Below are 13,582 nucleotides of genomic sequence, written 5' to 3' on the forward strand. Positions count from 1 at the left end.
ATTATGTCAAAGTGAAGAGGATGAATTCTTGGTGAAGTAAGATTGTTTATATTTTGTATATTTTTTCTTTATTTCTTTTCATTTTTCTAATTTCTTTTTATTGTAGNATCTAACATTTACTTTATCGCAACTAACTTTTACTTTCCCGCAACTAACTTATTAAATCATATATTTCATTTAGGCAATAGCGTGGCTCTGCCGGTTGTTCTAAATGAAATATAATGATTTAATTTAACATTTACTTTATGCAGTTATATATTTATATCGTTATATATATAATCATAGGTACCATATATAAAATATCGGTGAATTCGGTATTTTCTATCGTGGGAACTATATTATATTAGGTGTGTGTTTAAATATTTAATTTTCTTGAAACCATTATTTATGGTGGTTTCCTTTGTTTTACTTTTAGTTAAACAATATTGCATAAACCAAGAATAAATCCTCGAGCCTTGACAAAATTTATAATTTGTAAACTTTGTTCTTGCATTTGGTAATCTATAAATTAATAAATTTAAACTTAAAATAACCTCTTTGTGGATCGATCTCATACTTACGAAATATATTACTTGCAGACAACATACACTTGGGTGAATTATAATTTAAGTAGTAGCAAGTTTTTGGCGCCGTTGTCGGGGAGGTATAAATTAAGTTTATATTTGTTAATTATGTTTTATTTATAAGTATTGTGTTGTTTTTTTTGTATGAGTATTTCGAGTCGAAAAAAAGGTGGTAGACTTATTCGAGTATCTGAAAATAATTTAAATATGAATGATAATTCAAATAATCAAGATAATTATAACAATAATAACAATAATAATAATAATAATCAAGAACATGATCAATTAAGATCACTTAGGCATCATATAAACCCTATTAGAACTAGTGCCCCATCTTGTTTAGTTTTTCCTCCTGATGCATCTAATTTCAACTTTAAACCTCAAATCATTCAACTTTTACCAAAATTTCATGGCTTAGATTCTTGAAAATCTATATTTACATCTAAGAGAATTTGAGGAAGTTTGTAACACTTATAATGATCAAAATTGTAACATAGATATAGTTCGATTAAATCTTTTTCCTTTTTCTTTAAAAGATAAAGCTAAAACATGGCTACAAAATTTGAGATCAAGTTCAATAAGATCATGGGAAGAAATGCATCAACAATTTCTCAAAAAGTTTTTTCCTTCCCATAGAACAAACTCTTTTAAAAGACAAATTACTAGTTTTTCTCAAAACCAAGAAGAAACATTTTATCAATGTTGGGATAGATATAAAGAATTACTTAATACATGCCCACATCATGGTTTTGAAACATGGAGAACAGTTTCTCACTTTTATGAAGGTCTAATATCTAAAAATAGGCAAATGATAGAATTCATGTGTAATGGAACTTTTGAAGATAAAAACCCAAATGAAGCTATGGAGTATTTGGATTCATTAGCAGCAAATGCTCAAAATTGGGATAGTATAGGACAATAGAACCACCATCAACTAAAATCAATAATTCAACAAATGAGGGTGATATCTATAATCTTAAAGATGATATAGATATTCAAGCTAAACTTGCATCTTTTGCAAGAAAAATTGAGTCATTAGAATTGAAAAAGAGTGGTCAATTAAAAAGTATTCAAGAAATTTTTTGTCATATATGTGATACACATGATCATGCTACAAAAGATTGTTCAACATTACCTTCATTTAAAGAAGCTCTCCATGAACAAGCAAATTATGCTAAGAATTATAAAAAAATCAATACTAGATCCTTTTTCAACATCATATAATTTTGGATGGAAAAATCATTTTAATTTTAGTTGGAAGAATGATAATAATGCACAACCCTCACAACAATATTTTCAAAATAACCAAAATCATCAAGGTTATATTCCTTATATTACACCCCCAAGAAAAAACTTTGAAGATGTAATTCATGCATTTATCCGAAAGCAAGAATCCATCAATATTCAATACAGTCAATCTATGAGTGATTTGAAAGAAACTCTTGCAAGATTTGCATCTGCACTTAATATTCATGAAAAAAAATTTCCATCTCAACCTCAACCTAATCCTAAAAATCAAAATCAAGAATTAAAAAATGAAAAAATTGATCAAATAAAATCTGTTATTACCCTTAGAAGTGGTAAAATAGTTAATGATCCATATAGTAATGAAAACAAGGATCATTTAAAATCAAAGAGTAAGGATGATAATCCTGATACTTTGGAGAATGATGATACCTTAAATTCTGAAAATAATATGTTGAATGATAAATCATCTGAAATAGTAAATGAATCAAATAAACCTCCACCATTTCCTCATGCATTAACAAATCATAAAAAACAAAAAAATGATTCTGATATCTATGAAGTTTTTAAACAGGTAAAGATAAATATTCCATTATTAGATGCTATTAAACAAGTACCTTCATATGCAAAATTTTTAAAAGACTAATGTAATGTGAAGAGAAAATTGCATGTGAAAAAGAAAGCATTATTGACTGAACAAGTAAGTTCTATTCTTCAAAATAATTCTAGTTTAAAATATAAAGATCCTGGTTGTCCAACAATTTCATGTATTATTGGAGAAAATAAAATTTAAAAATCTTTGTTAGATTTGAGAGCAAGTGTGAATTTACTTCTTTATTCAGTTTATGGAAAACTTAATTTAGGAGAATTATAACCCACTTCTGTTACTCTCTTACTAACGGATACGTCAATCAAAATACCTAGAGGTATTGTAGAAGATGTGTTGGTTGAAGTTGATAAATTCATATATCCTGTAGATTTTATTGTTTTGGATACACAACCAATAGAAGTACATAATAAAATTCCAATTATATTGGGACGACCATTTCTAGCAACTTCAAATGCTTTAATTAATTGTCGAAATGGAATAATGAAATTGTCTTTTTGAAATATGACTCTAGAACTTAATGTGATCAATTTATGTAAACAACCAAGTATTAGGGAAAATGAATATGATAATGAAATTGAAACAATTGTGGAAGAAAATATACAAGAAGAAAACTTAAATCAACAATATGAAGTTTTTTCAATAGAAAGTTTTGAGTGTGAAAATAATTTTAAAGAAGATGATAATACAAAACTTGAATTAAAAGTTTTACCATTCGAATTGAAATATGTATTTCTTGGTGAAAATAAAACATTTCCTATTGTAATTTCTTCCACTCTTCTATCAAATCAAGAGGAAGATATAATTAAATTACTTAAAAAATATAAAAATGCGATTGGGTGGACTTTGAAAGATATAAAAGGTATAAATCCTTTAATTTGCGCACATAAAATTCATTTGGAAGAAAATGCTAAAACATATCAACAACCACAAAGAAGGTTAAATCCACATATGAAGGAAGTTGTTAAGAATGAAATATTAAAACTATTAGACGCTGGAATTATCTATCCAATCTCAGATATTAAATGGATAAGTCTAACACAAGTAGTACCTAAAAAGTCAGGCATCACTGTTATAAAAAATGAAAAGGGAGAGTTATTACAAGCTAGTATTCCATCTAGTTGGCGTATGTGTATTGATTATAGAAAATTAAATGATGCAACTAGAAAAGATCATTTCTCACTACCATTTTTAGATCAAATTCTAGAAAAAGTAGCAGAAAATTCTTATTACTGTTTTCTTGATGGGTATTCGGGGTATTATCAAATACCTATATATTTAGAAGATCAAGAAAAAACTACTTTCACTTGTCCTTTCGGAACTTTTGCATTTAAAAGAATGCCATTTGGTTTATGTAATGCTCCGGCTACTTTTCAAAGATGCATGTTAAGTATTTTCAGTGATATGATTGAAGAATTTGTAGAAGTTTTTATGGATGATATAACTGTTTTTGGAAACTCATTTGAAAATTGTCTTAAAAACCTAGAAGAAGTATTAAAACGATGTGAAGAAAAAAATCTTGTTTTAAATTGGAAAAAATGTCATTATATGGTTAAATCTGAGATTTTGTTAGGTCATGTGATATCTGAAAAAGGAATTGAAGTTGATAAAGCCAAAGTTGATGTTATTGCTAATTTAACATCACCAAAAACGGTCAAAGAAGTTCGATCATTCTTGGGTCATGCAGGTTTTTATAGAATGTTTATAAAAAAAATTCAGCATAATATCTAAACCAATTTCGAATCTTTTAACAAAAGATACACAATTTGAATGGACTCAGAAATGTGAAAATGCTTTTAAAAAAATAATTAATCTTTTAATTACATCACCTATTTTACAACCTCCAGATTGATCTTTGCCATTTGAATTAATGTGTGATGCAAGTGATTATGCTATAGGAGCTGTGTTAGGACAAAGAAAAGAAGGAAAACCTTATGCAATCTATTATGCTGGTAGAACCTTAAGTAGTGCCCAAATAAATTATTCAACTACTGAAAAAGAATTACTTTCAGTAGTATTTGCATTAGATAAGTTTCGATCTTATTTAATTGGTTCTACTATAATTGTGTACACTGATCATTCTGCCGTAAAATATTTATCAAATAAACAAGATGCTAAGCCAAGATTAATACGGTGGATTTTATTGTTACAAGAATTTGATATTATAATTAAAGATAAAAAAGAAAAAGAAAATGTCGTAGCTGATCATTTATCTAGAATAATGACTGAACATCTCATAATGAAATACCATTAAATGAAAATTTTCCAGATTATCAGTTGTTTTATGCTACTATTATGCCCTGGTTTGCTAACATTGTAAATTTTATTGTGACAAATAAAATGCCGTCTCATTGGAATTCACAGGATAAGAATAAATTCTTGATAGAAGTTAAAAATTTTTATTGGGATGATCCTTACTTGTTTAAGTATTGTCCTGACCGAAATTTTCGACGATGCATACCCGACAATGAAGTAAGTAATGTTATTATATTTTGTCATTTTGAAGCATGTGGAGGTCATTTTTCATCCAATAAAACAACTGCAAAAATCTTACAATGTGGATTTTATTGGCCGTCTTTATTCAAAGATACGCTTTTATTTTGCAAATCTTGTGAAAACTGTCAGAATATGGGATCAATTTCAAAACGAAACATGATGCCTTTAAATGCAATCATAATTATTGACATATTCGATAGTTGGGGGATATATTTTATGGGTCCATTTCCATTATCTTTTGGATATACGCACATTTTAGTCGTTGTTGATTATGTTTCAAAATGGATTGAAGCAATTACATGTAGAACTAATGATCATAAAGTTTTTATAAAATTTTTAAAAGAAAATATTTTTAGCCGATTTGGGATACCTAGAGCAATAATTAGTGATGGAGTAAGTCATTTTATAAATAAATCATTTTCTTCTTTGTTAAGAAAATATGGCATTACACATAAATTTTCTACCCCATATCATCTTCAAAGTAATGGTCAAGTTGAACTTGCAAATAGAGAAATAAAACAAATTTTAGAAAAAACAGTTAATCCAAATCGAAAAGATTGGTTTTTAAGAATAACTGATGCATTATTGGCATATAGAACTGCATTTAAGACATCATTAGGGATGTCACCATATAGATTAGTTTTTGGTAAGCATTGTCATTTACCGGTTGAACTTGAACATAAAGCTTATTGGGCAATTAAAGCATTTAATATTAATTTAGATGATGCATCTAAATTAAGAAAATTGCAATTAAATGAACTTGAAGAATTCAGAAATGATGCATATGAAAATTCAATGATTTATAAAGATAAAACTAAAGCCTTTCATGATAAAAATATCATGAGAAAGTCATTTGAAATTGGACAAAAAGTTTTACTTTATAATTCTTGTTTGCATTTATTTCTAGGAAAACTAAGATCGAGATGTTCAGGACCATTTATAGTTAAATTAGTTTACCCTCATGGTGTTGTTGATATTGAAAATCCTAAAAATAATGACATGTTTAAAGTTAATGGGAAAAGACTTAAGCCTTTTATAGAAAATGTAATTCTTAATGATGATTTTATGTCTTTATATGATCCACAATAGTTGTTTGATATTTTCATTTTGTTTTTGTAGATTCTAGTTCATTTCCCGGTTAAGTGGCGGATAACGGTACTCCGTGACTATCTAAGTCGGTTTTTTCAGTTTTTCCAAAATAATTGAAATACATAATAATAATATGGATGCTTGTATTGTGAATCTTCGTAAATATTTTGCTTGTTTACCTGATAATGCGTTGAAAAAAATTTATAAAGCTAGATGTGAGTGACTAAGGTTGATGATGTCATATGGCATACCGAATGATATCCGTTTGATAATTGAAGCAAAAGTGTGATTGGTTGGGGAAGCAAGTGAAATAATAATAAGACATATGCCAGGATTTGGTAAAAGCTCATATGCCAAAAAGCGAAGAGCTAAACGTATAGGTGGATGTCATAAATTTGCAAGGTGGAATTGTAAAGAGAAATGCAAAAATGTTGGAATTACATCAATGAATAGAGAAGATAAAATTTTATTCATTAAAAATGGTCTGAGTAAAGAGCCTTTGGATAATTTTCTTGAGGTTCTTGATACGCATTCTAGTCGGTACGTGCAAAATGAACTTCTTAAACTATGGTGGCAATTTCAACATGAGGAATATCAATATGGACGGTGGAATCAGCCTTATAAAGATCCTACTGTAGTAACGAATATCTGTTTAGATAAGTAAATATATATATACAATTTCATCTTGAGAATCTGACGTTAAAAGACCCTGTTTGCCAATTTATAAGAAATTGGATGGGAAGCATATCCTCGACTCATAGAAGGCGTTGAAGCCATTACTGAACGTAAAATCAGAGGAAGATGAGAGCCACAATCACAACTACGCTGTATATATGTGTTTTTATTTATGTCATTTTTATTTTCTTTTAATAATAATAATTTCCTGTTCAAATATTGACTTTCGGCATGTTACGCTTATAAATTCATATGCTGTGATCTAACAATTGCAGAAAACATATTTCTCAACATGTCGACGTCCACGGTAAGTAAAATCAAAAATATTTGTGTATTTTGTGGATCTAGTGCAGGAAAAGATTCAATTTATGAAGAGGTAGCAGAAAAGCTTGGAATAACACTTGCTAAAAAAAAGATTCATTTGGTATATGGTGGTGGTGAAGTTGGTCTCATGGGAAAAGTTGCAAAAGCTGCGCATGCAAGTGGAAGTGAAGTCTTCGGCATTATTCCGATTACCTTAGCCAGTCTTACTGGACCAACAATAGAAGAAGAAATGAAAGTGGACAACGTGTATGAACGAATTACTCAAATGATTGAACATTCAGATGCTTTCATTGCTTTGCCAGGAGGTTTCGGTACTTTGGAAGAAATATTTCATACTGTTTGTTGGGCACAATTAAATATCCACAATAAGCCAATTGGTTTGTTAAATGTTAACAATTATTATGATAAACTGCTATCGTTTCGCGAAGGATGGTAGTTTCTACTACAAGTGAGGTGAACTTATTGATTTACTGTAAGGATTTAGTCATTAACCAGATCCATTCTTATCTCAACTTAATTGGCTAACATCCAAAAGTAAGAAAAGAAAATTCATGTGATGCTAAACTTGTGATTCAACGGTATGTTTTAATTTTTTTTCTTTAAGGTATGAAAAATCTCCTCTTCTTCTTCTCCTCTTAGTTTGTTTTTATATAAAAATGAAAAAAAAAAAATATTCATATATATAGTAATAATAATAATAATTTTAAGTTCAATGTCGAGTAAGGTGTCAGTAAAATGCACCTGAGATGAATTAGTTAATAATTATTGGAAAATCACAATACGCTAGATTTTAATATTCATTATATTCAAATTACAGATTACAAGAAAAATTAGTTTTTCATATGTACCAATTTATATATATATATATTTTTGATCAATTAATATAAAATGTATAATAGATGTGTTTATTTATATATATATAATTGTGTGTGTTTTCAAATAAAATAATTTCTAAACTTTTTATGATAATATAGTTAAAAGATATAGTTTGTATGGTTGTTAACATGTATAATTGAAAGAATTATTTTTGTAAAAGTATAATATATACTCACACATCTTTTGTGAGTAAGTGGTGAGAAATGAGAAAACAATTAATAAACTTTTATTGATTATTAAAAAATGGATAATTACAAGAATATAACTCACCTATAAAAAAATATTAATTATTAAAAAAATAGAAGATAAATAACGGACTGTAAAGTTCTTTGTTCATTGTAATTATTTTTTTTTCTAGATTTGATTGATGTACTATAAATGTGTTCTAAAAAAAAACCATCAATCAATATGTTCTAAAAAAAAAGATTTGTTTGTGTTGGATAAGTTTCAAAGGTAGTCGAATGTATCCGTTATATAAATGTTTATAAATATATACATTTATGGTAGAATGTTTGGATTAAAAAAAAAATTTATGTCATTGTAAAACTTTGCAGTCACATTAATAAAAAAAAGAAAAAGAAAAAAAGAAAAAAAAAAGAAAAAAAGGGGATTTTATTCTTTGTAAATTTTCCTATTTTATTTTCAATATTAGTTTATTTAAATGTCTGCTTTAAAAATTAGCTTTTTCAATGAGAGTTAATATTCATTCCAACTCCATGAGTGTAAATCAGCGATCCATTAAAAATTTTGACCTGAAAGAATGTGGAGTTGAGGTNATATTATGTGAAAATAATAATAAAAACACATCTAATTATATATTATTATATTAAATGAAAAAATATATATATATATATAAATCGGTATGTGAGTTTGTTTTTAAAATGAATATGTTTGTATATTTGAATATATAAAAGGAATGAAGAATTTAGATTGTGATTTTCCGATAAATTTTATTACTAAGGGACTAGTAATAAGATAGTGTGGGGTGTGATTAAACTTAAAATTAATAATTTATTATATGTTAAAACCACTATTTTAAAATTTAAGTTTCATTAAAATTATAAAATTATGTTATTTTAGTATTGTTTGTTTATATTTAAATGTCTTACTAAATATGTTTTATTTTCAAGTTTTCTACGTGTTGGTAAAATAATGATAACTCAAGCTAGAAAATTCAAATGGAGGTGATTTAAATATGTTTGGAATCCTTGAGAAATTATCTACAACTTTGCAGAAGACATGATTGCCTAAAAAGTTCGTTAAGATGATCAAATTGTGAAAATATAAAAAAGAAGACAAATTTACTTTCACATTGATCAGCATATAGTAAAAAATAATAACTATTTCAATATTTAACCAAATGAGGTGAACCAAGTAACCAAATTCATCTACAGACAATTCCCCACATGTTTGCTGTTTTGAGCAGAGTCAAGTTCGGTGATTAAAGTCATGGAACAAAGCATTGAAAGAAGGGACATGGAATTGAAGTTGGAAAAGACAAAGACTACTATTACAACTACATGGCATTAATAAAATTTTTGACCCTTTCTCTCATTTGGCCTATAAATAGAGGCCTTGTGCTAGCTTGAGAATCATTCTATCTCATTGTAAAATATAGTGTGAGTGTGTATAAAAGTTCTAAGTTCCAATATATTTTTTCATTTTCCCAATTATGAGTGATGTTTTTAGTCTTGATCAAAATAAAGCTCATGAAAAGCTAAATCTATTATGTCTAGGTAAAGAGGATGAATTCTTGGTGAAGTAAGATTGTTTATATTTTGTATATTCTTTCTTTATTTCTTTTCATTTTGCTAATTTCTTTTTATTGTAGGTATAAAAATGAATTATTTGTTGTTATCAAATTATATCAAATGCTTGATACCATTGAAGTGATTATCTTGATTTGTTGTTTAATTTTGATACAATAAATATTTCATCAATTATTATTGTTATATTATACATCTATATATATATATATATATTTTTTTTTATATAATTATATCATATATTATATTTAGACGATAGCGTGGCTCTGCCAGTTGTTCTAAATGAAATACTATGATTTAATACTAATATCTAACAATCTAACAGTTACTCTATCGCAACTAACTTTTTACTTTCCGCATCTAACATTTACTTTATCGCAACTAACTTTTACTTTCCGCATCTAACATTTACTTTATCGCAACTAACTTTTACTTTCCGCATCTAACATTTACTTTATCGCAACTAACTTTTACTTTCCGCATCTAACATTTACTTTATCGCAACTAACTTTTACTTTCCGCATCTAACATTTACTTTATCGCAACTAACTTTTACTTTCCGCATCTAACATTTACTTTATCGCAACTAACTTTTACTTTCCGCATCTAACATTTACTTTATCGCAACTAACTTTTACTTTCCGCATCTAACATTTACTTTTTTGCAACTAACTTTTACTTTCCCGCAACTAACTTATTAAATCATATATTTCATTTAGGCAATAGCGTGGCTCTGCCGGTTGTTCTAAATGAAATATAATGATTTAATTTAATATTTACTTTATGCAGTTATATATTTATATAGTTATATATATAATCATAGGTACCATATATAAAATATCGGTGAATTCGGTATTTTCTATAGTGGGAAATATATTATATTAGGTGTGTGTTTAAATATTTAATTTTTTTGGAACCATTATTTATGGTGGTTTCCTTTGTTTTACTTTTATTTAAACAATATTGCATAAACCAAGAATAAATCCTCGAGCCTTGACAAAATTTATAATTTGTAAACTTTGTTCTTGCATTTGGTAATCTATAAATTAATAAATTTAAACTTAAAATAACCTCTCTGTGGATCGATCTCGTACTTACGAAATATATTACTTGCAGACAACATACACTTGGGTGAATTATAATTTAAGTAGTAGCACTTTCTTGGCCAGCATTATTTCAATACCTGATGTGCCCACTCCGTCGATATCTGATATACCAATTGTCAGAGATTTTCTGACGTTTTTCCTAATGACGTCACAGGCCTTCTACTAGAGAGAGAGGTGGAATTTGCTATCGAACTTGTGCCAGGCACCGTACCATCTAGCTCCGACTGAGATGTTAGAACTCAAACAGCAGATTCAGGAGCTTCTTGACAAGCAATTCATCCGCCCTAGTTTTTCACCATGGGGCGCACCAGTGCTCTTTGTGAAGAAGAAGGATAGGAGCATGAGGCTGTGTATCGATTATCGAGAACTGAACAAGGTAACGATCAAGAACAAATACCCACTTCCGAGGATCGAGGACTTATTCGATCAGTAGAAGGGAGCTACAGTGTTCTCTAAGATAGACCTCCGATCAGGGTATCATCAACTGAAGGTAAAAGTTGCAGATGTGCATAAGACAGCCTTCAGAACCAGATATGGGCATTTCAAGTTCTTAGTGATGCCGTTTGGACTGACAAATGCTCCAACAATTTTTATGGACCTCATGATCGAGTATTTCAGCCCTACCTAGATCAGTTTGTCATAGTGTTTATTGACTACATTCTTATCTACTCGAAGAGCCATGAGGAGCACAGACAACATTTGGGTACAGTTTTACAGGTCTTACAGATTCGCAAGTTGTTTGCAAAATTTAGTAAGTGTGAATTCTGGTTGGAGAAGGTAGCGTTTTTGGATCATATAATTTCCAGCAATGGCATTGAGGTGGATCCAGCCAAGTTGGCAGCAGTTAAAGAGCGGATTGAGCCGAAGAATGTATCAGAGATCCGCACTTTCCTAGGCTTAGAAGGCTACTACAAGAAATTTATTCAGGGATTTTCTTCGATAGCAGTGCCACTCAATTCACTGACCAAGAAGAATGCTAAATTCATTTGGAGTGAGGAATGTCAGAAGAGCTTTGATACTTTGAAGTAAGCTCTTATCATAGCGCCAGTGTTTGCCATGCCAGCAGGGCAAGGCGATTTTGTGCTACACACCGATGCTTCTAAGCTTGGTTTAGGCGCAGTGTTGATGTAGCATGGTCGGGTTATAGCCTATTCCTCCAGACAGTTGAAGGTGCATGAGAAAAACTACCTGACGCATGATCTCGAGTTAGCAGCCATTGTCTTTGTGTTAAAGATTTGGAGACACTATTTGTACGGAAAGAAGTGCCAGATATTTACGATCACAAGAGTTTCAGGTATTTCTTCATAAAGAAAGAGCTGAATCTGAGACAAAGACGGTGGTTGGAATTGGTAAAAGACTATGATTGTGAAATTAGCTACCATCTGGGGAAAGCTAATGTTGTGGCAGATGCTTTGAGCAGAAAGGATGCAGTCGCATCACAGCTGTCAGTGCAGAGATCTCTTCAATGCAGAGATTCAAAAATTTGGGTTAGAGTTTTATCCTAAGAACAGAGCTCCTAAGTTGTCTAATCTAACAATTCAGTCTTCTTTGCTAGACCTAATCCGTAAAGGTCAACCTTCGGATGAGTAGCTACAGAAATAGAGACTGAAGGATGAGGCCAAGGGCAGTGTACTCTATACTGTGCTTGATGGTATTGTGAAGTACAGAGGAAGGAAGTGGGTGCCTAGTGTTGTTACGATCAGAGAGGATATTCTGACGGAGGCACATGCATCTCCATATTCCATCCATCCAGGAGTTACCAAGATGTACAAGGATTTGCATATTCTGTATTGGTGGCCAGGTATGAAGTGAGACAACCGCCGATTTGTGTCTGAATGTTTCACTTGTCAGCAGGTGAAGACAGAGCATCGGAGGCCAGAAGGGACGCTTAAGCCACTCACTATCCCCGAGTGGAAGTGGGAGAATATCACCATGGACTTCGTTGTTGGTTTGCCGAGGTCAGTCAGAGGATCCAATGCTATTTGGTTATTGTGGATCAAGTTATTAAGTCGGCACACTTCTTGCCAGTGAAGACGACTTTTTTCATGTCGCAGTATGCAGAGCTCTATATCAGGGAGATAGTTCGATTGCACGGGATCCTAGTTTATATTGTGTCTGACAGGGACCCGAGATTCACATCGTCCTTTTGGTAGAGTTTACATGCAGCCATGGGGACGAAGTTGCTATTCAGTACAACATTCCACCCTCAGACAAACGGCCAGTCTGAACGTGTGATTCATATTTTGGAGGATTTGCTGAGAGCTTGTGTGATCAATTTCCATTGGAATTGAGAATCAAAGTTACCTCTAGTGGAGTTTACATACAACAACAGCTTCCAATCATCTATAGGTATGGCTCCCTACGAGGCACTACACGGGAGGAAGTGCAGATCACCGATTCATTGGGATGAGGTTGGTGAGAGATCAGAACTTGGTCCAGAGATTGTTCAGCAGACTGCAGATGTGGTGGTCAAGATCCGAGGAAGGATGAAGACCACATAGAGTCACCAAAGAAGTTATGCTGACAAGAGGAGAAGGGATCTTGAGTTTTTCGTAGGAGATCACGTTTTCGTAAAGATAGCACCTATGAAGGGTGTCATGAGGTTTGGGAAGATAGGCAAGCTTAGTCCGAGATTTATTGGACCGTTCGAGATTCTTGACAGAGTTGGGACACTAGCTTATCATGTAGCCCTACCGCCGAATCTAGCCGGTGTACACAATGTGTTCCACGTCTCGATGCTGAGGAAGTTCATAGCGAATCCTTCGCATGTGTTGGGTTTTGAACCGTTGCAGTTGGCTCCAGATCTGTCGTATGAGGAAAGACCTGTCCAAATCC

General features: G+C 30.8%; 1 non-coding gene across 1 annotated transcript; it reads right to left on the reverse strand.

Moving 5' to 3' along the window:
• Positions 1-1,202: 1,202 nt before the first annotated feature.
• On the reverse strand, positions 1,203-1,313 carry LOC140965332 (small nucleolar RNA R71). The gene has a single exon (XR_012173026.1). It is a non-coding gene; the product is annotated as a small nucleolar RNA R71 (small nucleolar RNA).
• Positions 1,314-13,582: the final 12,269 nt, after the last annotated feature.

This window comes from Primulina huaijiensis, chromosome 18 (genome assembly GCF_012295235.1).
Source record: "Primulina huaijiensis isolate GDHJ02 chromosome 18, ASM1229523v2, whole genome shotgun sequence".
Taxonomy (NCBI): Eukaryota; Viridiplantae; Streptophyta; class Magnoliopsida; order Lamiales; family Gesneriaceae; genus Primulina; species Primulina huaijiensis.